This window comes from Moschus berezovskii, chromosome X, assembly GCF_049115385.1.
Source record: "Moschus berezovskii isolate FMDL1 chromosome X, NW_MosBer_1.0, whole genome shotgun sequence".
In the NCBI taxonomy this organism is placed as follows: Eukaryota; Metazoa; Chordata; class Mammalia; order Artiodactyla; family Moschidae; genus Moschus; species Moschus berezovskii.
Window position 1 is genome coordinate 149,904,375 of NC_142488.1, and position 25,597 is coordinate 149,929,971.

Genomic DNA, 25,597 nt, shown 5'->3' on the forward strand with positions numbered 1-25,597 from the left:
CTCAATGTGTGTGTGTCTCTTTCTCAGTGTGTGTGTCTCTGTTTGTTTCTCTGTGTGTGTCTCTCAGTGTGAGTGTGTCTGGTTCAGTGTGTGTTAGTGTCTCTCAGTGTGTGTCTGTGTCTCTATGGGTCTCTGTTTGTGTCTCACAGTGTTTGTGTCTCTCTCAGTGTTTAAGTCTCACTCAGAGTTTGTGTGTCCCTCAGTGTGTGACTCTCTCCCTCAGTGTGGATGATTCTCTATCTCTCCAAACTTCTATGTGTCTCACTCAGTGTGTGTGACTCTCTCAGCGTGTATGTGTGTGTCTCTCAGTGTGATTATGTCTGGTACTCAGTGTGTGTGTAACTGTGTGTGTATGTCTCTCTCTCTGTATGTGTAGGTCTCTCAGTGTCTGTTTCTCTCATGTGTGTGTCTCAACTGTCTCTGTGTCTCTCAGTGTTTGTGACTCTCAGTCTGTATATCTCTCTCAATGTGTCTGTGTCACTCAGTGTGTGTTTCTCTCTCTCAGTGTGTGTGTGTGTGTGTAAGTTTTCATTTGTCTCGCTCTCAGTCTGTGTCTGCCTGTCTGTGTGTCTCTCTCTCACTTTTCATGTGTCTTAGTGTTTCTCTGTCTTTGTCAGTTTTTGTCTCCCTCTGTGTGTATGTTTCTCTCATTGTGTGTGTGTCTTTCATGTATGTGTTTATCACTCAGTCTCTGTGTGTGTCTCTCTGTGTCTCTGTCTGTCTCTGCTTGTGTCTTTCAGTGTGTGTGTTTCTGTGTGTGTGTATCTCTCTAGTTGTGTGTGTGAGTCTCACTCTCAGGGTGTTTGTGTCACTTCCTTTCAGTGTGTGTGTGTGATTTTTTCTCACAGTTCTATGTATCTGTCTTTTGCTGTGTGTGTCTTTGTGTGTCTCTCTCAGTGTGGGTGTGACTATCTCTCTGTGTTTTTAGGTCTATCAGTGTGTGTCTGTCTCTTGCGTGTGTCTCAGTTTCAGTGTGTGTGTCTCTGTTTGCCTCTGTGTCTGTTTCTTTCAGTGTGAGTGTCTGGTTCTCAGTGTGTGTTTGTGTTTCTCAGTGTGTCTGTGTGTGTGTGACTCTCTGTATGTGTATGTCTCTCAATATGTGTGTCTCTCAGTGAGTGGGCCTCTATGTGTCTCTGTGTGTGTCTCTCAGTGTTTGTGTCTCTCTCTCAGTGTTTAAGTCTCTCTCAGTGTTTGTGTGTCCCTCAGTGTGATTCTCACTTTCAGTGTGGATGATTCTCTCAATGTTTGTGTGTGTCTCACTCTCAGTGTGTGTAACTCTCTCAGAGTGTGTGTTTGTCTCTCAGTGTTTATTTCTGTCTCTCAGTGTGTCTGTCTCTCTCTCTCAGTGGGTGTGTGTCTCTGTATGTTGTGTGTCTCTCAGCATGTGTGTCCCACTCTCTCAATGTGTATGTCTCTCTGTGTTGCTGCTGTGTGTGTCACTCTGTGTGTGGGTCTACAGTGTGTGTGTCTCTCTCTCGTATGTGTGTGTCTGTCTCAGCATGTGTGTGTCTCTCTCAGTGCTTTTGTCTCTTTCTCAGTGTTTGTGACACTGTGTGTCTGTGTGTGTCTCTCAGTGTGTGTGTGTGTGTGTGTGTGTCTTTAAGTGTGTATGTGTCTCCCTCAAGGTTTGTGTCTTTCTCAGTGTGTGTGTGTGTCTCTATCAGTGTGTTTGTGACTTTGGGTCTCTGTCCATATTTCTCTCAGTGTAAATGTCTCTCTGTTTGTGTGTGTGTCTCTCAGTGCTTGTGTGTCTCTCTCTTAGTGTGTGTTCCTTTGTGTCTCTCTGTGTGTCCCTCATTGTATATGTGTCTTGCAATATGTGTCTCTCTCTGTATTTGTATATATCTCTCAGTGTGTGTGTTTCTCTCAGCGTGTATGTTTCTCTCCAGTGTGTGTGTCTCTATCTGTATGTGTGTGTTTCTCCTTGTGTTTGTTTGTTTCTCTCAGTGTGTGTGTGTGCCTCTCAGTTTGTGTATTTTTGTCTCTATGTGTCTGTCACATGCTGTTTTTCTCAGTGTGTTTTACGCTCTGTGTGTGTGTCTCTCTCTCTCATTGTGTGTTTGTCTCTCAGTATATTTCTATCTCTTTGTGTGTCTGTGTGTCTGTGTATGTCTGTGGGTTTTTCTTTTTTTTCCTCTCAATTTTATTGAGACATAATTAACATACAGTACTGTACAAGTTCAAGGTGTACAGCATAATCATTTGATCCACATACATCATGAAGTGATTATCACAAGTCCAGTCACCATTTCACATAGGTACAAAATTAAAGAAATAGAAAAATAATTTTTCTTGTGATGAGAACTTCCAGAACACACTCTCCCCAAAGACTTCACACATAACATACAGCAGTGTTATTAATAATTACATTCAATATGTTGAATATTATATCTCTGGTACTCATTTATCTTACAGCTGGAAGTTTGTACTTTTCATTTATTTTTTTTCAACTTTTTATTTTATTTTATTTTTTAACAATTTTAGGAATCTTTACTTAAAAACAACCTTATCTTAAAATGGAATAACTTTGGCTTTACGAGCAGGAAGCAAAGTACAGAAGCAAAAATGCATTACAGGAGCATTAAGTTCTACATTAGGTCACAGCGTCTAATGTTAAATCACACCCATTGTATCATTTTTCAGGATATCTGGGAAATAGTTATTTCCCAGGATGTCTGAACCATAGCTACTTTATTTTGACTTTTAATTGTAAAAAAAAAAAATTTTAATAGCCAAAGCAGATGTCAACATTAATGACGTCAGTGTTTTTCTAGGTATGAGAAGATGCAAGAATTGGAACTCATAAAACCTTTTTCTGTGGGTTTTTCATTGTGTGTTTGTGTATCTCAGGCTGTGTGTGTTTCTCTGTCTCAGTGTGTATGGTTCTCTCACTGTATTTGTGTCTCTCTCTATGTGTGTGTGTGTGTGTGTGTCTCAGTCTGTGTGTGTCTCTCTATGTGTCTCTGTTTGAGTGTCTCTCAGAGTGTGTGTCTCTCGCTCATTGTGTGTGTGCATCCCTCCTAGTGTTTGTCTATCTGTGCCTCTGTGTTTGTGTGCGTGTTTCTCTCAGTGTGTTTCTGTCTCCGTGTGTGTCTGTCTGTATGTTTCTCAGTATGTTTTTGTGTCTCTCAGGCTGTGTGTTTCTCTCTCAGTTTGTGTGTCTCTCTGTCTGTGTTTGAGTGTATGTGCCTCTTTCAGTGTTTGTGTGTGTCTGTCAGCATGTGCCCTACTCTCTGTGTGTGTCTCTCTCACTGCGTGTTTGTCTTTCTCTCACTGTGTGTGTGTGTCATAATATTTCTCTGTCTGTGTCTATCTCAGTGATGTGTGTCTCTTTCTTAGTGTCTGTGTGTGTCTCTCACTCAGTGTGCATGTTTCTCCCTCTCAGTTGGGTGTGTTGTCTCTCCCTCCGTGTTGTTGTGTGTCTCTCAAAGTGTGTGTGTGTGTCTATCTCAGTGTGTGTGTGTCACCTTCTCTATGTGTATGATTCTGTCCCTCTCATTGGGTGAGTGTGTCTTGCTCTCAGTAAATGTGTGTCCTGTATGTGGGTGTCTCTCTCTGTGTGTCTCTCTCTCAGTTTGTGTATCCGTGTTAGCATGTCTCTCACTGTGTGTTTCTGTGTGTGTGGGTGTGTCTCTCTCTGTCTGTCACTCTCTCTCAATGTGTGTGTATCTTTAACTTTGTGTGTGTGTCTCAGTGTGTGTAGGTCTTTGTCAATATGTGTATTTCTCTCTCAGTGTGCAAATCTGTGCCCGTGTGCCTCTCAATGAGTGAGTGCCTCTCTTTCAGTATGTGAGTGTGTGTCTCTCTCTCAGAGTTCCTGTCTCTCTCTTTCTGTTTATGTGTGTGTGTCTGTCTCAGTGTGTGTGTGTTTGTCATTATGTGTGTGTTTCTCTCAGTGTGTATGTTTCTCTCCCATGTGTGTGTCTCTATCTGGATGTGTGTGTCTCTCCTTGTGTTTGTTTGTTTCTCTCAGTGTGTGTGTATGTTTCTTTCAGTTTGTGTATACTATGTCTCTATGTGTCTCTCTGTCACCTGCTGTGTTTCTTTTTCTCAGTGTGTGTTACGCTCTGTGTGTGTCTCTCTTTCAGTGTGTGTTCTTGTCTCTCACTGGGAGTGTCTCTATGTGTCTCTGTGTGTGTCTCATAGTATGTGTCTCTCTCTCTCAGTGTGGATGTCTCTCTCTCAGTGTGTGTGTCTTCTCATGTGTGTGTCTCTCTCTCAGTGTGTGTGTGTGTGTGTGTCTCAGAGTGCTTGCCTCACTCTCAGTGTATGTGTCTCATTCACTGTGTGTTTCTGTCAGAGTGTGTGTCTCTGTGTGACTCATTCATTGTCTCTGTGTGATTCTCAGTGTGTATGTGTCTCTCTATGTGTGTGTGTCTGTCTCATTGTGTGACTCTCTCATAGTGTTATGTGTCTCTTTCTCAGAGTCTGTCTGTGTCTCGCTCACTGTGGGAGTGTGAGTCTTGCTCTCTGTGTGTATACTTCTCTCCCTCTCAGTGTGAGTTTGTCTCAATCTCAGGGAGGGTGTGTCTCTTCCAGTATGTGTGTGTCTCTCTCAGAATGTGTGTGTGGCTATGTGTTTGTCTCTGTGTCAGTTTGAGTGCATTTGTGCCTCTCTCATTTTGCGTGTCTCTCTCTCAGTGTGTTTATGTCTGTCACTGAGTATGTGAGTGTCTCTCACTGTTCGTATCTCTATGTGTCACTGTGTGTGTCTCTCATTGTATGTGACTCTATCTCTTCGTGCATGTCTCTCTCAGCATGTGTGTTTATCTGTGTGTTTTTCCCTATCTCAGTGTGTATGTCCCCTTCTCTCAGTCTGTGTGCATCTGTCTCTCTCAGTGGGTGTGAACTTCTCTCCCCACATATATATGTCTCTCTGTATCTGTGAGTGTCTCTCAGTGTGTGTGTGTCTCTGTCAGTATGTTTGTCTCTGTCAGTGTGAGTGTCCCTCTCTCAGTGTGTGTGTCTGTTTGTTTGTGTGTGTCCTCATTCTCTGTTTGTGTATTGGTGTGTGTGTCTCTCTCAGTACGTGTGTGTTATTTTTGTGTGTCTCTCTCAGTGTGTGTGAGTATCTGTGTGTCTCTGTGGGTGTGTGTGTCTCACTCAGTTAGTGAGTGTCTCTTTGTGTGTGTTTCTGTGTGTCTCTTTATGTCTGTGTATACGTATGTGACTCATTGTGTGTGACTATGTGTGTTTCTCTCTCAGTGTGTGTTTGTCTGTGTGTGTGTGTCTGTTAGGGTGTTTACAAATGCCTGTCACTCAGTTTGGGTGTATATACCTGTTTGTGTGTGTCTGTCTGTGTGCATGTGTATGTCTCTGTGTGTTTCTCACTGTTTGTGTCTTTCTCTCAATGTGTATGTTTCTCTAAGTGTGTGTGTTTCTCACTGTGAGTTTCTTTCTCTCTTTGTGGATGTCTCTTTCTCAGTGTGTGTGTGTGTGTGTGTGTGTGTGTATCTCAGTGTGTGTGTTTGTCTCTGTGTGATGTGTGTTCAATCTCACACAGTGTGTTCTCAACTCTCACACATTGTGTGTGTCTCTTTCTGTGTGTGTCTCTCAGTGTGTTTATCTCTCTCACAGTGTGGATCTTTATCTCACTCTCAGTGTGTGTGTATTTCTGTATGAGTGTATCTCATTGTGTGTCGGTTTTTCTCTCTCTGTGTGTTTGTCTCTCACAGTATGTGTATATCTGTCTCTCTGGGTGTGTGTGTCTCTCTCTCAGTGTGTGTGTGTCTCTCTCTCCATATGTATATGTCTCTCAGTGTCTCTGGGTGTGCCCCTCAGTGTGTATTTCTCTCAGTATGTGCTTATCTCGCAGTGTGTGTGTCTCTCTGTGTTTATGTGTGTCTCTTAGTGTGTTTTACACAGTATGGAAGTTTATATCTCAGTGTGTGTGTGTGTCTCTGTAAGTATGTGTCTCTCAGTTTCTGTGGCTGTCACTGTCTCACTGTGTGTTTCTCTGTGTGTCTCTCAGTGTATGTGTGTCACTCAGAGTGTGTGTCTTAGTGTGTGTGCCTCTCAGTGTGTGTGTGTGTCTCTCTCAGGGTGTGTGTGTGTGTCTCACTCTCCGTATGTGTATCTCTCTCAGTGTGTGTCTCTCTCATTGTGTGTCTCTGTGTGTACCTCTCAATGTGTGTTTCTCTCTCAATTTGTGTGTATGTCTCAGTCTGTGAGTTTCTCTCTCAATGTGTGTGTCTGTCAGTGGGTGCGTTTCTATGTGTCTCTGTGCATGTCTCTCAGTGTTAATGTCTCTCTCTCAGTGTTCAAGTCTCTCTCAGTGTGTGTGTCTCTCAGTGTCAGTGTGTGTCTCTATGTCTATATCTCTCTGTGTGTGTATGTCTCTCAGTGTTTGTGTCTCTCTCTCACAGTCAATCTCTCTATCCCAGTGTGTGTGTCTCTCTGTCTGTATGTGTATATCTCTCAGTGTTTGTGTCTCACTCTCAGTGTGTGTGTATTTCTGTATGTGTGTATCTCTAATTGTTTGTCAGTTTTTCTCTCTCTGTGTGTTTCTGTATGTTTGTCTCTTTGATTATGTGTATGTCTATCTCTCTTGGTGTGTGTGACTCTCAGTGTGTGTGTGTCTCTCTCTCTCCATATGTATATGTCTTCAGTGTTTCTGTGTGTGCCCCTCAGTGTGTATGTATCTCAGTGTGTGTGTATCTCTCAGTATGTGTCTCTCTGAGTTTTTGTCTCTCAGTGTGTGTTTCTCACAGTAAGAATGTTTTTATCTCTCTCAATGTGTGTATTTCTCTATATGTGTGTGTCTCAGAGTTTGTGTGAGTGTAACTGTCTAAGTCTGTGTTTCTCTGTGTGTGTGTTGCTCAGTGTATGTGTGTCACTCTCTCAGAGTGTGTGTCTTGGTGTGTGTGTCTCTCAGGGTGTGTGTGTCTCTCTCAGGGTGTGTGTGCATGTCTCACTCTGTATGTGTATGTCTCTCAGTGTGTGTGTTTCTCCCTCACTGTGAGTGTGTTTCTCAGTGTGTTTATCTCTCTCTGGTGCATGGAGGTTTCTCTCCTCACTGTGTGTGTATTTCTGTATATGTGTGTCTTTCAGTGTCTGTCAGTGTTTCTCTCTCTGTGTTTCTCTGTGTGTTTGTCTCTAAGAATATGTGTATATCTATATGTGTGTGTGTCTCTCTCTCAATATGTGTATGTTTCTCAGTGTCTCTGTGTGTGCCCCTCAGAGTGTATGTCTCTCAGTGTGTGTGTATATATAAGTGTGTATCACTCTCTCTCAGTGTGTATGTCTCTCCCTTTGTGTGTGTGTCTCTCATTGTGTGTTTCCCTCAGTATGTATTTTTTCTCTCTCTTAGCATGTGTGTGTCTCATTCTCAGTGTGTGTGTGTGTCTGTATGTGTGTCTCTCAGTTTTTGTGGGTGCAACTCTCTCAGTGTGTGTTTCTCTGTCTGTGTGTCTCTGATTGTAACTGTGTCACTCTCTCAGAGTTTGTGCCTTGGAGTGTATGTTTTACACTGTGTGTGTCTCTTTCTTTCAATGTATGTGTGTCTATCTGTCTGTATGTATATGTCTCTCACTGTGTGTGTGTCTCACTCAGTGTGTGTATCTCTGTGTGTAACTCTCAATGTGTGTTTCTCTCTCTCAATTTGTGCATATCTTTCAGTGTGCGACTCACTCTCTCAGGTCTGCGTGTCTGTCAGTGTGCATGTATCTCTCTCTCAGTGTGTGTGTGTCCCTCTCTCTGTATGTTTATATGTCTCAGTGTGTGTCGCTATGTGGCCATATATGTGTCTCTCAGTGTTTGTGTCTCTCTCTCAGAGTCGATTACTCTCTCTATCCCAGTGTGCCTGTGTCTTTTTGTTTCTATGTGCATATTTCTCAGTGTTTGTGTCTCACTCTCAGTGTGGGTCTATCTGTGTGTGTGTGTGCCTTTGTGTCTCTTGTGTGACTCTCATTCTGCATGTGTGTGTCTCTCCCTTGTTTTTGTGTCTCTCTCAATGTGTATTTCTCTGTGTGTCTCTGTCTGTCTCTCAGTGTGTGTGCCACTCATTCTGTTTCTGTGTCTGTCTCAGCGTATGTGACTCTGTGTGTGTGTGCCGCTCTCTCATTGTGTTTGTGTGTGTTAGATTCTGTGTGTCTCTCTCAGTTTGTGTGAATGTCTGTGTGTGTGTGTCTGCATGGGTGTGTGTCTGTTACTCGGTTAGTGACTGTATCTTTTTGTGTGTTGCTGTGTTACTGTGTTACTGTGTGTGTGTGTCTATGTCTGTGTATATGTGTTTCTATCAGTGTGTGTGGTTGTGTCTGTTTCTTTCTCATTGTGTGTGTGTCTGTGATTGTGTCTTATTGGGTTTGTACATGCCTCTCTCTCAATGTGTTTGTGTTTCTCTCTCAGTGTGTGTTTTTCTGTCAGTGTTTATGTTTGTGTCTCTCAGTGTGTGTAACTCTATATATCTCTTGGTGTGTCTCTCAGTGTGTGTTCTCTCAGTATGGATGTTTATCTCTCTCTTAGTGTGTGTGGGTGTCTCTGTTATGTGTGTGTCACTCAGTTTGTGTGGGTGTCACTGTCTCCGTGTCTGTTTATCTGTGTGTATGTCCCTGAGTGTAACTGTGTCACTCTCTTCGTGTTTGTGTCTTGGTGTTTGTGTGTCTCTCAGTGTGTGTGTGTCTCTCTCTCAGTGTATGTGTGTCTAACTCTGAATATGTGTATGTCTGTCAGTGTGTGTGTGTCTCTCTCAGTGTGTGTTTCTCTTTCTCAATTTGTGCGTATCTCTCAGTGTGTAAGTCTCTCCTTAGTGTGTGAGTGTGTGTCAGTGTTTGTGGATATCTCTCTCAGAGAGTGTGTGTCTCTCTTTTTGTGTGTCTCACACTGTGTTTCTCTCTATCATTGTGAATGTCTCTCTTTCTCAGTGTCTGTGTGTCTACACTCACAGTGAGTGTGTGTGTCTCTCACAGTGTATTTTTCTCTCTCAGTGTGGATGTTTCTCTCTCTCAGTGTGTGTATGTGTGACTCTCTGTGTGTGTGTGTCCCTCTCTCATTTTGTTTCTTAGTGTGTGTGTGTCTCGCTTTCATGTGTGTGTCTCTTTTTGTGTGTGTCAATCAGTGTGTGTGTGTTAGTTTGTCTGTGTCTCTCTCAATGTGTGAATGTCTGTGTGTGTTTGTCTCCCTGGTTGTGTATCTTTTACTCAGTTACTGACTGTATTTGTGTGTATGTTACTGTGTGTATTTATTATTGTGTATATGTGTGTATATCAGTGTGTGGTTGTGTCTTTCTCTAACAGTGTGTGTGTGTCTGTTTGTGTGTGTCTGTGTGTGTTACTGTGTGTATTTATTATTGTGTATATGTGTGTATATCAGTGTGTGGTTGTGTCTTTCTCTCACAGTGTGTGTGTGTCTGTTTGTGTGTGTCTCTCTCTCAGTATGTGTGTTTCTGTCAGTGTTTATGTGTATGTCTCTCAGTGTGTGTGTCTCTGTGTCTCTTTGTGTGTCTCTCAGTGTTTGTGTCTTTCTCTCAGTGTGTATGTCTCTCTTAGTGTTTGTGTCTTTCTCACTGTGTGTTTCTCTCTCTCATTTTGGATGTCTCCCTTTCTCAGTGTGTGTATGTGTCTCTTTGTGAGTGTGTCTCTGTATGATGTTTGTTAAATCTCACACAGTGTGTGTGTCTACACTCATAGAGTGTGTGTGTTTCTGTCAGTGTGAGTGTGACTCTCAGTGTGTTTTTCTCCCTCAGTGTGGATGTTTGTGTCCTCTGTCAATGTTTGTGTGTGTCTGGTAATCAGTGCTTGTGTATCTCACTATGTGTATGTCTCTCAGTGTGTGTTTCTTTCTCTCACTGTATGTGTGTCTATCTCTGAATATGTATATGTCTGTCAGTGTGTCTGTGTGTCTCTCTCAGAGTGTGTGTCTCTGTGTGTAACTCTCAATGTGTGTTTCTCTCTCTCAATTTGTGCATATCCTCAGTGTGTGAGTCTCTACTCAGTGTGTGAGTGTGAGTCACTGTGTGTAGATCTCTCTCTCATAGAGTCTGTGTCTCTCTTTCTGTGTGTCTTGGTGTGTGTGTCTCAGTCTGTGTGTCTCTATGTGTCCCTATATGTGTCACTCAGTGTTTGTGTGTCTCTCTCTCAGTGTTTAAGTCTTGCTCAGGGTGTGTGTGTCTCTCACTGTGTGCTTCTCTCTCTCATTGTGGATGTCTGTCTGTCTCAGTGTGTGTATGTCTACACTTCCAGTGTGTGTGTGTCTCTTAGTGTGAGTGTGTCCCTCAGTGTGTTTTTCTACCTCAGTGTGGATGTTTCTCTCTCTCTCAATATTTGTGTGTGTCTCGTAATTAGTGTTTGTGTATCTCTCTCTCTATGTGTGTGCCTCTCAGTGTCTGTGTATCTATCTCTCAGTGTGTGTGTGTCTCTCTCTTAGTGTGTTTGTCTCTCTCTCTCTCCATATGTGTATGCCTATCAGTGTCTCTGTGTGTGCCTCTCAGTGTGTGTCTCTGTGTGTTTGTTTGTGTAACTCACAATGTGTGTGTGTCTCCCAATATGTGTGTCTGCCAGTGTTTGTGTGTTTTGGTCTCTCTGTGTGTGTCTCATTCTGTATGAGTGTGTCTCTCTCACTGTGAGTGTGTCTCTCAGTGTGTTTGTCTCTCTCTCAGGGTGGAGGATTATCTCCCTCTCAGTGTGTGTGTATTTCTGTATGTGTGTGTGTGTCAGTTTGTGTTGGTGTTTCTCTTTCTCTGTGTCTCTGTGTGTTTGTCTCTCAGAGTATGTGTATGTCTATCTCTCTGGGTGTCTGTCTCTCTCTCAATGTGTGTGTGTGTATCTCTCAATATTTGTATGTCTCTCAGTGCCTCAGTGTGTGCCCCTCAGTGTGTATATCTCTCAGTGAGTGTGTATATCTAAGTGTGTATCTCTCTTTCTCAGTGTGTATGTCTCTCTCTTTGTGTGTGTATCTCTCAGTGTGTGTGTCTCTCTGTCTCTTTGTGAGTCTTTCAGTGTTTGTGTCTTTCTCTCAGTGTGCATGTCTCTCTCAGTGTGTGTGTCTCTCTCATTATATGCCTCTCTGTATGATGTGTGTTAAATCTCACACAGTGTGTGTGTCTACACTCACAGAGTGTGTGTGTCTCTCTCAATGTGAGTGTGTCTCTCAGTGTGTTTTCTCTCTCAGTGTGTATGTTACACACTCTATCAGTGTTTGTGTGTGTCTTGTAAGTATTGTTTGTGTATCTCTCTATGTGTGTGTCTCTCAGTGTGTGTTTGTCTATCTCTCAGGGTGTTTGTCTCTCTCTCCATATGTGTATGTTTATCAGTGTCTCTGTGTGTGCCTCTCGGTGTGTATCTCTGTGTGTGTGTTTTTGTGTAACTCTCAGTGTGTGTGTCTGCCAGTGTATGTGTTTTTTGGTCTCTCCATGTGTGTCTCATTCTGTATGTGTTTGTCTCTCGCTCTGTGAGTGTGTCTCTCAGTGTGCTTATCTCTCCCTCAGTGTGGATGTTTATCTCCCTCTCAGTGTGTGTGCATTTCTGTATGTGTGTGTCTCTCAGTGTGTGTCGGTGTTTCTCTGTGTGTCTCTGTGTGTTTGTCTCTCAAAGTATGTGTATGTCTGTCTCTCTCGGTGAATCAGTTCTAATGAGGTGGATTATACTGGAGCCTATTAAGCAGATTGGGAGGGAGTAACATGGTGAAGGAATAGGACGTGGAGACCACTTTCTCACCCCATAAATTCTTCAAAAGAATATTTGAACGCTGATTAAATTCCACAAAACAACTTCTGAATGCTGGCAGAGCACATCAGGCACCCAGAAAAGCAGCCCATTTTTTTAGAAGGGAGGTAGGAAACAATATAAATGATAAAAAGTGAGACAAAAGAAGTTGGGACAGAGATCCTTCCTGGGAAGGGAGGCTTAGAAGAGAGAGGTTTCCAAACACCAGGAAACACTGGCGAGTCTGTGATGAGCCTTGAAACCTCAGAGGGCAACATAACTTGGTGAAAAATAAAGAGATAATAAAACCCACCAATTATGTGCCCAATGGTAACTCCCAGCAGAGAAGCAGTGCAAACACCCACATCCCCCACTAGCGAGCAGGGGCTGGGCAGGGAGGTGCAGGCTGCATTACTTAGGGTAAGGTTCGGGCCTGAGTGTCCCGAAGGCAATCTAAGGGAACTAACTTGAGATAGCAATGCAGACTGTATGATGCTACACCGAGAAAAGGTGAAAAGCCTTAACCTAAGACACCGCCAAACCTGCTCACAGAACAAAGGACTGTATAGAGCTCCCGGTTAGGGATGGCTAATCCCCCATCCCCCACTGAGACAGGAAGCGGAGGGCGTCCAAAGCCAGAAGGGGGCATTCGTGGCCCCAGAGAAGCATCTGATACCAAATGGCAAGCAGGTTTTGTTGCTAACCAAGACTTCATGGGTTTCTGGCCAGTTGATATCCCCCTGAGAAGTTGCACCAGTTGTACACCCCGAAAACCAAGAGGCAGGGACAGGGGAGGTGATAAGTCGCAGTGACAGCACTCGCCAAACACCTGGACATCTGAGCAGCTCGGACCAAGGAAGGGCACAAAACTCAGGCCCAACCAAGTGTGCACCTTTGTAGAGTACCTGAGTACCTGAACTTAAGCGGCTTAGACCTGGGAAGTGCATGCAACCTCAGACACTTCCCGGCAGAGAAACCTAGAGCCTGAGCATTATAGATTGGGACAGGACACACAACATGAGCAGGGGTATACCCAGTGTGGCCGAGATACTGCGAGCACTCCCCACAGATGCCAATGTTATATATTTGCAGCATTCCTCCCTCCCCACAGCACGAATGAACAAGTGAGCATTAAAAAGTGCCCACCACCGACCTTTTTGTCAGGGCGGAAATTAGACACTGAAGAGATCAGGCAACATAAGAAGCTAAAACAGAGGGAACCACCTTGGAAGTGACTGATAAAGAACTCTTGAGGCAACTGCAAAAATAAGACTGAAAACCAGAGGCAGGAGGCTTAAGTCCATATCCTGAGAACACCAGAGAACTCCTGACTCCAGGGAACATTAATAGGTAGGAGCTTATCAAACGCCTCCATACCTACACTGAAACCAAGCACCACCCAAGGGTCAACAATTTCCAGAGTAAGACATACCATGCAAATTCTCCAGCAACACAGGAAAATAGCCCTGAGCTTCAATATACAGGCTGTCCAAAGTCACTCCAAACCCATAGACAACACATAACTTACTACTGGACACTTCATTGCACTCCAGAGAGAAGAAATCCAGCTTCACCCACCAGAACACCGACACAAGCTTTCTAAGCAGAGAACCTTGAGAAGCCACCCATCCAACACCACCCAGAGCGAGGAAACTCCACAATAAAGAGAACTCCAAACACTGCCAGAAGACAGAAACACCACACCAAACACAGCAATATAAGCAAGATAAAGAGGCAGAATAATACCCACCAAGTAAAGGAACAGGATAAATGCCCACCCACACAAACAAAACAGCAAGAGATAGGGAACACACTTGATAAAGATTTCTGAATAATGACAGTGAAAATGATCCAAAATCTTGACAACAAATTGGAGTTACAGATAAATAACTTTGAGACAAGGATTGAGAAGATGCATGAAAGGCTTAACAAGGATCTCGAAGAAATAATAAAGAGTCAATACACAATGAATAATGCAATAGATGAGATCAAAAACACTCTGGACGGAACCAACAGTAGAACAGCAGAGGCAGAAGATAGGATAAGTGAATTAGAGGATAGAATGGTAGAAATAAATGAAACAGAGAGGAAAAAAGAAAAACGAATTAAAACAAATGAGGACAATCTCAGAGACCTCGGGAACAATGCTAAACGCCCCAACATTCGAATCATAGGAGTCCCAGAAGAAGAAGACAAAAAGAAAGATCAAGAGAAAATACTTGAGGAGATAATAGTTGAAAACTTCCCTAAAATGGGAAAGGAAATAATCACCCAAGTCCAAGAAACCCAGAGAATCCCAAATAGGATAAACCCAAGGCGAAACACCCCAAGATACCTATTAATCAAATTAACAAAGATCAAACACAAAGAACAAATATTAAAAGCAGCAAGGGAAAGACAACAAATAACACACAAGGGGATTCCCATAAGGATAACAGCTGATCTTTCAATAGAAACTCTTCAAACCAGGAGGGAATGGCAGGGCATACTTAAAGAGTGTTGAAAGAAAATAACCTACAGCCCAGATTACTGTACCCAGCAAGGATCTCATTCAAATATGAAGGCGAAATCAAAAGCTTTACACACAAGCAACAGCTGAGAGAATTCAGCATCACCAAACCAGCTCTCCAACATATGCGAAAGGACCTTCCCTAGACAGGAAACACAGAAAGAGTGTATAAACTCGAACCCAAAACAATAAAGTAAATGGCAACGGGATCATACTTATCAATAATTACCTTAAATGTAAATGGGTTGAATGTCCCAACCAAAAGACAAATACTGGCTGAATGGATACATAAACAAGAGCCCTATATATGTTGTCTACAAGAGACCAACCTTGAAACAAGGGACACATACATATTGAAAGTGAAAGACTGGAAAAAGATATTCCACGCAAATAGAGACCAAAAGAAAGCAAGAGTAGCAGTACTTATATCAGATAAAATAGATTTTAAAACAAAGTCTGTGAAAAAAGACAAAGAAGGACACTACATAATGACAAAGGATCAATCCAAGAAGAAGATACAACAATTATAAATCTATATGCACCCAAAAAAGGAACACTGCAATATGTAAGAAAAATGATAACAAATATGAAAGGGGAAATTAACAATAACACTATAATAGTGGGAGACTTCACTACCCCGCTCACACCTATTGATAGATCAACTCAACAGAAAATTAACAAGGAAACACAAATGTTACATGATACAATAGACCAGTTAGACCTAATTGATATCTACAGGTCATTTCACCCCAAAATAATGAATTTCACCTTTTTCTCAAGCGCACATGGAACCTTCTCCAGTATAAATCACATCCTGGGCCATAAATCTAGCCTTGGTAAATTCAAAAAATTGAAATCATTTCAAGCAGCTTTTCTGACCACAATGCAATAAGATTAGATCTCAATTACATGAGAAAACCTATTAAAAATTCCAACATATGGAGGCTAAACAACACGCTTCTGAATAACCAACAAATCATAGAAGAACTAAAAAAAAAAATCAAAATATGCATAGAAACGAATGAAAATGAAAACACAACAACCCAAAACCTGTGGGACACTGTAAAAGCAGTGCTAAGGGGAAGGTTCATAGTAATACAGGTGTACCTCAAAAACAATAAAAAATGTCAACTAAATAATCTAACTCTACACCCAAAGCAACTAGAAACGGAACAAATGAAGAACCCCAAGGTTAGTACAAGGAAATAAATCTTAAATATTAGGGCAGAAATGAATGCAAAAGCTGGTTCTTTGAGAGGGTAAATAAAATTGACAAACCACTAGCCAGACTCATCAAGAAACAAAGGGAGAAAAACCAAATCAATAAAATTAGAAATGAAAATGGAGAGATCACAACAGACAACACAGAAATACAAGGGATCATGAGAGACTACTATCAGCAATTTATGCCAATAAAATGAACAATTTGGAAGAAATGGACAAATTCTTAGAAAAGTACAACTTTCCAAAACTGAACCAGGAAGAAATCGAAAGTATTAATAGATCCATCACAAGCACGGAAATTGAAACTGTAATCAGAAATCTTCCAGCAAACAAAATCTCAAGTCCAGAAGGCTTCACAGCTGAATTCTACCAAAAATTTAGAGAAGAGCTAACACCTATCCTACTCAAACACTTGCAGAAAATTGCAGAGGAAGGTCGGAGAAGGCAATGGCAAGCCGCTCCAGTACTCTTGCCTAGAAAATCCCATGGATGGAGGAGCCTGGTAGGCTGTAGTCCATGGGGTCGCTAAGGGTCAGACACGACTGGGTGACTTCACTTTCACTTTTCAATTTCACACATTGGAGAAGGAAATGGCAACCCACTCCAGTGTTCTTGCCTGGAGAGTCCCAGGGACGGGGGAGCCTGGTGGGCTTCCGTCTATGGGATCACACAGAGTCGGACACGACTGAAGTGACTTAGCAGCAGTAGCAGCAGCAGAGGAAGGTAAACTTCCAAACTCATTCTCTGAGGCCTGCATCACCCTAATCCCAAAACCTGACAAAGAAGCCACAAAAAAAGAGAACTACAGGCCAATATCACTTGTGAACATAGATGTAAAAATCCGTAACAAAATTCTACCAATCAGAATCTAACAAAACATTAATAAGATCATACATCATGACTAATTGGGTTTTATCCCAAGGATGCAAGGATTCTTCAATAACCGCTAATCAATCAATGTAATACACCACATTAACAAAATGAAAAATAAAAACCATATGATTATCTCAATAGATGCAGAGTAATCCTTGACAAAACTCAACATCTATTTATAATAAAAACCCTCCAGAAGGTGGGAACAGAAGGAACATTCCTCAACATAATAAAAGCTATATATGACAAACCCACAGCAAACCTTATCCTCAATGGCGAAAAAATGAAAGTGTTTCCCCTAAAGTCAGGAACAAGACAAGGTTGCCCACTCTCACCACTACTATTCAACATAGTTTTGGAAGATTTGGCCACAGCAATCAGGGCAGAAAAAGACAGAAAAGGAATCCAAATTGGAAAAGAAGTAAAACTCTCACTGTTTGCAGATGACATGATCCTCTACACAGAAAACTCTAAAAATGCTAACAGAAAAATTACTAGAGCTAATCAGTGAATATAGTAAAGTTGCAGGATATAAAATCAACACACAGAAATCCATGGAATTCCTATACACTAATAATGAGAAAATAGAAAAAGAAATTAAGGAAACAATTTCATTATCCATTCCAACGAAAAGAATAAAACACTTAGGAATATATCTACCTAAAGAAACACCAACTGGTTTCTTAACAACACATTCACAGCCACCCAGACTGAGCAGATCCAAAACGAGTGGCGATGCCACTTTTTCGTAAAGGTTAAAGTCCCGGAAACTCTTGCTGAGTCCAGAGCAGCAACATACAGTGGAAGTCCTGGGTCCAGCCCTGCACCAAGTGGGCAGGTGACTGCTGCTGCTGCTGCTGCTAAGTCACTTCAGTCGTGTCCGACTCTGTGTAATCCCATAGACAGAAACCCACCAGGCTCCCCCGTCCCTGGGATTCTCCAGGCAAGAACACGGGAGTGGGTTGCCATTTCCTTCTCCAATGTGTGAAAGTGAAAAGTGAAGTCGCTCAGTCATGTCCTACCCTTAGCGACCCCATGGACTGCAGCCTACCAGGCTCCTCCATCCATGGGATTTTCTAGGCAATAGTACTGGAGTGGCTTGCCATTGCCATCTCTTCAGGCGACTGCTCCGTTCCGTTCCGTTCCATTCTGTCGCTCAGTCGTGTCCGACTCTCTGCGACCCCGTGGACTGTAGCCTACCAGGCTTCTCCATCTATGGGATTCTCCAGGCAAGAATACTGGAGTGGGTTACCATTTCCTTCTCCAGGGGATCTTCCCAATCCAGGGATCGAACCCGGGTCTCCCGCATTGGAGGCAGACGCTTTAACCTCTGAGCCACCAGGGAAGCCGACTGCTAGGCGGGGCCAATTCAGGCTGAACCAGGCGAGCATATCAAGGGCACGGTGGCAACTGGACAGTGTCACCATGAGCTGGTCTCTCAGTCACCTTACACTTGCGAGCCTAGTCTGGACAGGCCTTCTGCCCAAAGGGGAATCAGTTGCTCGAGGATGTCCACCTGGAAGATGTCTTTCCCAGCCCTCCCCGGGGCAGGCTGCAGCAGCCAGCAGGGGTTGCCGAGTACAGTCAGTACTTCTGTTGCAGGTCAGGCAGCAGGGCTTGATTCTCCAGCTCCTCCACCTCATCGGGACCTAGGTTTTCTGGGCACAGTACAGCAACCCCAATGTCCATGAAACCTGCGTGCAAAGACAGGACACAGAAGGAGAACAAGGTGATTGAAAATCTCACACCTGCTAGAGACTAAGACTACGTTATGGAAGGGAACTTGGGTGAACTGGATCCTCTGTCTGAGCATTTCAGTGGGCTCACCTCAGCAAAGGGAATTCAGGGTGAGACAAAGAGAGGGAGGGAGAAAAATGAAAGGGAGAGACATGGTGCTCCAGGAACTCACCAGGACAGGAGCAGCTCTCAATCTGACCACTGCAGGCAATAGGGTCAGAGCAGGAGGGCCCTGGTGGCAAGCCTGAGGACATCAGGTCCCCAAGTGATTCACCAGCAGACAGGTGTTGCTGTGGGGCTTCACCCGTGGGGAGTCAGGGGATTTGCTCTGGCTCTGCTGCAGGCAGTGGGGATGGGGAACCCAGGCTGGGTGTTGTGGTGCCTCTCATGTTCTCTGCTGGGCACACACACGCACATATGTACATGCGTAGAGACAAGTGCCACATGGAGACCTGGATCTGGTCGGGGCTCATCCACAGCCTCTGCTCCAGCAGCTCCCACCAGGCCACATCCTCCCAGTCCAGTGCCCGATGTGTACAGCCAGGGTACAGTGCCAGGTCTGCATAGCACGGGCCACCCCCGCATTTCCAGGTTCTTGACACCATTTCGGAAGAAACCTGGATAAGGCTTTCAGAAGGACAGACAGCCGAACTTCATCTCCCAGGCCTCCCAGGGCCTCACGTGGCTGTGGAAACACAGAGCCACAAATGCCAGGAGCCTGACACAGTGGTCTTCAAGCTGAGCCCTGGGCCGGACATCAGCCACACGTTTCTGAGCATCCTCCAAGTTTGTGGACACACAGGTGAGGGTCACAGAAGGCTGGCTCCTTCCATCCATTTCCACACTGTCTGTTGACAGGGGTTGGCAAGCCAGAGGCCTGTCCATCACATGCAGTCTGTGGGGAGGTCAGGAAGGAGGGCGGGACAGTGGGAGAGAGGCATGAGGTGAGTTTGAAGACAGAAGGAGTAGAAACCCTGCGAGCACTCAGGAGGGAGGGCGTGTCCCCTGGCTTCACAGCCCAGTGGCTGGGCTCTGGTCCTCTCCCAGCACAGACAGGTACAGTCCTGGGCTTGGTTTCCCCCAGCCCTGGGCCCCACCACAACCCTTAGCTCCCTGGCCCCATCACTGCCCATGCTCTGCAGATCCTCCATCCTAGCCCAGGGATGCTGAGCACAGATGTGTGCTAACCAATCTGGCCTTGACCCTGGGACTGCCCTGGACTTCAGGCGCCCTGCCAGGTGTCTTCCCCAGGTGTCTTCACCTTTGGGAGCCACATTCCTCCCAGCCCTATTCAAACCATGGCCTCCACTGTCAGCAGATGCACTGGACCCTTCCCAGACCCTAGAGAAAGAACAGAGAGCAGAAACTACTGGGATGGATGTGTTCTTGCCAGATGCTGGGATGGCACCATGGAAGTATCACAGAATTCAAACCTCAAATAACACGCTAGGTTACTGTCACTTCATTCAACTGCTGAGGAGGACCCGAGGGATAGATAGCCCATGACTGTAGGGGACACGACCACATGCACCTCCATTCTCACTTCTTTCCTTGTACCTGGTTGGGGTTCCCTGTTTACTGGAAGAGGGTGGAGGCATAGGAGCAGAGCTTTGGTCCTGAACTTCAGAAACTTCGCAGGACCTTGCAGGGAGCCTCCGTTTCCATGTGTCTGTGAGGACAGGGACAAAGTCCCAGAGGCACCAGCTCAGGGCCTTCCGTGCCTTTCCTTCCATGAACACAGCAGAGCCACAGTTCTCACAGGCCCACAAGGCCCCACCTGATCTGGTATCTACCTTCGTGGCCTGCTCTCTTCAGCCCTGGATTCACCCCCAGTAGCTATGAAGGCCATCCTTCTATCCTTAGAACATTCCAGTGTGTTCCTACCTCAGAGCCTTTGTAGGGTGTGAGGAGTCACCTCACGTCCGCTCAGTGTCAGGTGCTTGAGTCTCAATCTCAAGTACCTCGGCGTGACCTTACAGACAAAGGAAAGGTCTTCTCAGACGTGATGGTGGTCAGGTGAGCTCATTAGGATGGAATCTCCTCTAACAGGATGGCTGTCCCCACACAATGGACACATTTAGAGACAGACAGACACAGAGGAGAACTCCAGGTGAAGAGGAAGGTGGAGTTCTCCAACCCCAGACACGCCCACCAAGGCCAGGCTAGCCCCAGAAGTAAGGGGGGAGATATGGGACAGATTTTTCACATCCGTCATGAGAACCAACGTCAGTCGACACCTTGACCTCAGTTGCTGGCCTCCTGAACCAACATGGTTTGTAGTTTGAGCCACCCAGCCTGTGTGAACCTGACACTAAACCCTTTCTCCAAAGTTGGCCCTTTCTTCAAAGATGACATAGATGTCCATCAGACACAATGAAAGAAGCTCAACATAACGTCCTAATTATTAGACAAATAGAAATCAACACTCCAATGAAGTATCACCTTACACTGGTCAGAATGGCCATCATCAATCATATCTATGAGGAATAAATGCTGGAGAGAGTGCAGAGAAAAGGTGATCCTTTTACACAGTTGGTGAAAAGTAAATTGGTACAGTCAATAGGGAGAACAGTATGGAGGATCCTTAAACATCTACAAAGAGAACTACCAGATGATCCAGGAATCCCACTCCTAAATATATACCTGGAAACGACAGAAACTCTAATATGAAAAGATACATTCACCCCAATGTTCATTACAGCACTATCTACAGCAGACAAGCTATGGAAGAAACCCAAATGTCCATCAATGGATGACTGAATAAAGAAGACGCGCTTTGCGCCTGCATGTGCGTGAGCGTGTACTCGCACACACACACACACAGACACACAGGAATACTGCTCAATCATGAGAAATAATGAATTAATACCATCTATTGCAACAGTGATGGACCTAGATTATCATATTAAGAGAAGGAAGTCAGAAAGCGAAAGACAAATATTTTATGGTATCACTTATATGTGGAACCTAAAAAGATGATACAAATGAAATTGTTTACAAAGCAGAAACAGACTCAGAGAACAAATTTATGGTTACCAAAGAGGAAAAGTAGGGGAAGGGATAAATTAGGAGTTTAAGATTAACAGATACACAGGACTATGTATAAAATAGTACTACTGTGGTGCTGGGGAAGACTCCTGAGAGTCTCTTGGACAACAAGGAGCTCAATCCAGTCCATGCTAAAGGAAATCAACCCTGAATATCCATTGGAAGGACTGATGCTCAAGCTGATGGGAAGAGCTGACCCACCTGGGCTCTGTCCTCTCCACACCTGAGTCCCTTCTCTTCACACCAGGTCCCCATTCTCTCAGATACCAGGATGTCAGGAAGTCAGGACAGGCCTAGTGTGTTCTTCTCACCCCAGGGCTCCTAGGGCTGATGACAGGGGTGGGAATCTGAGGTCTGTTCAGTCCTCAGGGCACTCACTTTGTGTCTGGGTAGGACTTCTGATTCTCTCTCCTCCCTTACTAAGCCCCCAGCCCTTATACCAGGACTCGAGTCTCTCTGAGACCCAGATGTCAGGACGTCTGCTCCCTTTACCATGACCCCAGTTTGAACCTTGTATGTTAGGAAGTCAGCTGCCTATATCAGGTCCCCAGTCTCGCAGGGCCCTGCTGCTGCTGCTGCTGCCGCCAAGTTGTTTCAGCTGTGTTTGACTCTGAGCGACCCCATAGACGGCAGGCCACCAGGCTCCCCCATCCATGGGATTCTCCAGGTAAGAACACTGGAGTGGGCTGCCTTTTCCTTCTCCAGTGCATGAAAGTGGAAAGTGAAAGTGAAGTCGCCCAGTCGTGTCCGACTCTTAGCGACCACTGGACTACACCCTACCAGGCTTTCACCCATGGGATTTTCCAGGCAAGAGTACTGGTGTGGGGTCTCTGAGCCCTGGATGTCAGGAAATGCAGCATATGTTCATCTGCCCTATGTCCTCCTAGAGCCCACTTTTCTGGGGTCCAGTGTCCCCTCAGTCCTCCCTGAGCATCTTCACCTTGACCCTCAGAAGAACTAAGATCTTCTCCTCTGACCATCTGAGGCCCTGCCCCTTCTAACAGTTGCCTAATGTCTCTGAGATGCAGATGCGGAAGTCAGAACAGGCTGCCAAGTGCTCATCCACCACCAGGGTGGCCCAGGGCTGACAGCAGGGGCAGGAATCTGTGGGGTTCCTTACAGCTTCCCTCAGGGACCTCATCTTGAGCCCTGGCAGATCCAGGAATGCCCCTAGTGTTGAACCGAGGCAGGACCCTCACATCAAGGCTCAGGGAGCACAGAGGGTGGATGAGCACATGTTGCATTTCCTGACATCCCGGTCTCAGAGGAACTGGGGACTTGGGCAAGGGGGCGGGTCCTCAGGTGAGCAAAGGGAAGAAGCCTGGCTCCTCCAGAGTTTCAAGTTGGGGACCCTGAGGAAGGACTGAGCGGACTCTGGACCCCAATCAGAGGAGACCTCAGAGAAGCCTGAAGCTGCTGTTGATCCTTGGCGGCCGTGGAGTAGGATGAGCCCAACGTGCATGGTTTCACTTCCTCATATCCGGATCTCAGACTGGAGACCTGCTATTGGGGTTTACTTCCTGACATCCGCATCTCAGACTGGGTACCTTGCATATGGGGCGGAGCCTTAAGTGGTCCGATTCCCTGGTACAGTGGGGTGTCAAGTTGAGGACCCTGAGGAGGAACTAGAGGAACCTGAACACCAATCAGAGGACACCTCAGAGAAGCTCATTCATCTCTGTTGTCGGTCCAGGACAACTGTGGGGGTAGGATGAGCACAGCAGGCACGGTCTGACTTCCTGACATCCGGGTCTTGGAGAGACTGGGGCCCTGGTATAAGGGGCGGGGCTTCAGTTGGGGAGAGGCGAGAATCCCAGGTCCCGCCCGGAGGCAGGTGAGGTGCCTGAAGGAGGACTGAGGGGACCCTGCGAGAGGACCGACGGAGCCCCACAGATCCCCGCCACTGTAGTCGACCCTGGGAGCACACTCTCTGTGCCTTCCTTACATGCTGGTCTCAGAGAGACTGGGTAACTTGTGAAAGCGGCGGGGTCTCAAAATGGCAGACAGGACAATCTCCGGTCCTTCCTGAGGTTCAGGCTGCATGCGAGGATGGACTGAGGCGGAAACACCCCAACAGGGAGGCAGGGATCCTGGCCCTTGTGGGGACTCTTGGAGGCCCTAGGGTGGGGTGAGCAGTTTTTTTACCTCTGGCTTAGCGACCTCGGGAGGTGAGGTTTTTGGGGCGGAGGGCAGAGGCTTCAGGTTAGCAGAGGCTGAACTCCCCACATCCGAGGGAGGACTAAGCAGACCCCTGCCCCTGTGGTCAGTGCTGGGAAGCCAGGCAGGACGTGAGGATGAGCTGAGGACCGAGCATCTCCCCAGCCTAGGACCCACTGGAAGCCCCGGGCAGGTTCAGCCGCATGTGGAGCCTCTCAGCGCTTTCTGTTCAGGCTGGGATCTTGTTCTGAATTTCCATGCAGGTCCCCAGAGGGGAGGGACCAGGTCGTGCCAGGAGCAAGGTGAGCACTACAAGGGATCCCTGAGGGGACTTCCCACCACACAACTGGGGGGACCTCACAGAGTCCACGCCACGTATAATCATGGAAGGCTCTGGGCTGTGCCAAAGGATACCCCCGATCTGTCCCCTACCTTTTGCTCAAAGGAGCTGCAGGAACCAGAAGGTGAAGGCAGAGGACTGAGACTCGTGTCCTGAGATCAGAGGGCAGAGGAGGTCCAGGCAGTACAAGGAGTCAAGGTGAGGAGGGTACCGTTCGTGTGCACCAATGGCTCACCATCCCAGAACAGAGGGGACTGCACCAGGGCCTAATCCCACCACCTTGTCAGTTGTGGAAATCTTGGACTCTGCTGACTGCATCCTGGGGAGCCACCTCACTTCCTCCTTCTGGTAGTCAGGGAACTGACTGCCCCAGAGGTTTGCCTCTTTGAGGTCTGAGAGCACCCCTCAAGAGGAGACCTGTAAGTTGCCTGTGTCAGTCCGCCAAGAGTGTGGTTCTCAACTAAGGCCTTTCACAGCACCTCTGTCACCCACCCTGGCCCGTGGTCCCCATCTGTCACCCTGGCTGACTCCTTCGGTGCTTTGATCCCAGGCATCATGCTCCTGGTCGAGATGAGTGAGCTGACCAAGCCCGAGGAAGATTTTCAGGACCCTGGCGAGGCCCAGGGCCCGGTGAACGCACAGCTCTTGGGGGCTGAGGCAGGGGTGGCTGCATCTGCCTTGGCCTCCTCCCCCACAGTGTCCTCCTTAGCCACTGGGGAGTCCTTGCTCAAGGAAGAACTGAAGGGGATGATAACTAACCTAGTGAAGTTCCTGCTCTTCATGTATCAAGCCAAGGAGCTGACCTCCCCGGTGGAAATACAGAATAAGGTCTTCAGGAATAACCAGGAGTACTTCCCGGAGGTCTTCAGCCAAGCCTCGCAGGGCCTGCAGCTGGTCTTTGGCGTGGAAGTGAAGGAGGGGGACCCCAGGGAGCACATATACATCATGGCCCCCGTCCTGGGCCTCACCTGCGATGCGATGCTGAGCAGTGGGCAGAACATCCCCAAGTTCGGCCTCCTGGTGCTGGTCCTCAACCTGATCATGTGGAATGGAGACTGTGCCCCTGAGCAGAAGGTCTGGGTGCACTCAGCAGATTGGGTGTGTATGTCGGGAGTGTGCACTATGTCTTTGGGGAGCCCAGGACTCTTCTGACCCACGCGTGGGTGCAGGAGGGGTACCTGGAGTACCAGCAGGTGCCTTATGGCCACCCTGCCTGCTATGAGTTCCTATGGGGTCCCCGGCCTCATGTGGAGACCAGCAAGTGGGAAATCATGGCATTTCTGCTCAGGGTCAATCAAAGGGCTTTGAGGGCCTTCCCATTGCAGTCTTCAGAGGCTGCAAGGGAGGAGGATGAGACGGCCTGAGCCAGAGTAGCATCCAGGTGATCCTTCGCTGTGCAATTGAAGAGGGAGCAGTCAGCCTTCTCAGCAGTGAGGGCCTGGGGCAGTTTGGGGAACCAGTGTATAGCTTCTTTGGGTTCCTGTTCTGTACGATGACTTGGAGATTCACCCGTTTTCCTTAGAAAATTTTCAAACTTTGATTGTTTTCATAGAAGGCTAAATAAACTTCAGTGTCTTAGCTTCGTTAATGACGATGATCACAGTGCGTTTGTGCTTACCCAGTTCATGAGCAAGAGTTTTGCTGTTTTGTAAAAGAGATTTTACAAAACACAAGAGATTGTGTTTTGTGGTCCTGAACAGGATGCAAAGGATTTGGAATTAGGACTGTTTTGGAAAAGTGAGCTTACTTAGCAGTAATATTGATGATGGAAGAGATGATAAAAGCAATTGTACTGAATTCGTGGTTCTGTCCTTCTTGTGGGTCATTTTCAAAAAGTAAATAATGTCTTGTTCATTTGGATTTGCCTGGGTTATTTAAGGAAGTAGCAGATAATTAGTTGAGTCCCCTGCTCACTGTCTCATGTATTCCTAAGATCTTTATGGTGCCTCTGTTCCATGAAAGGCTGAGTTAGCAGTGGAGACACTAGGAACATCCGGACACCCCCACACCTGTGCGATGATCTAGGAGCCATAGTCAGATGAAGAAGGTGGAAAGAAGTCCCCGAGTAGC

General features: G+C 46.0%; 1 pseudogene; it reads left to right on the forward strand.

Annotated features, from left to right (window-relative positions):
* Window positions 1-24,097: 24,097 nt before the first annotated feature.
* On the forward strand, window positions 24,098-24,891 carry LOC129564303 (melanoma-associated antigen 10-like; annotated as a pseudogene).
* Window positions 24,892-25,597: the final 706 nt, after the last annotated feature.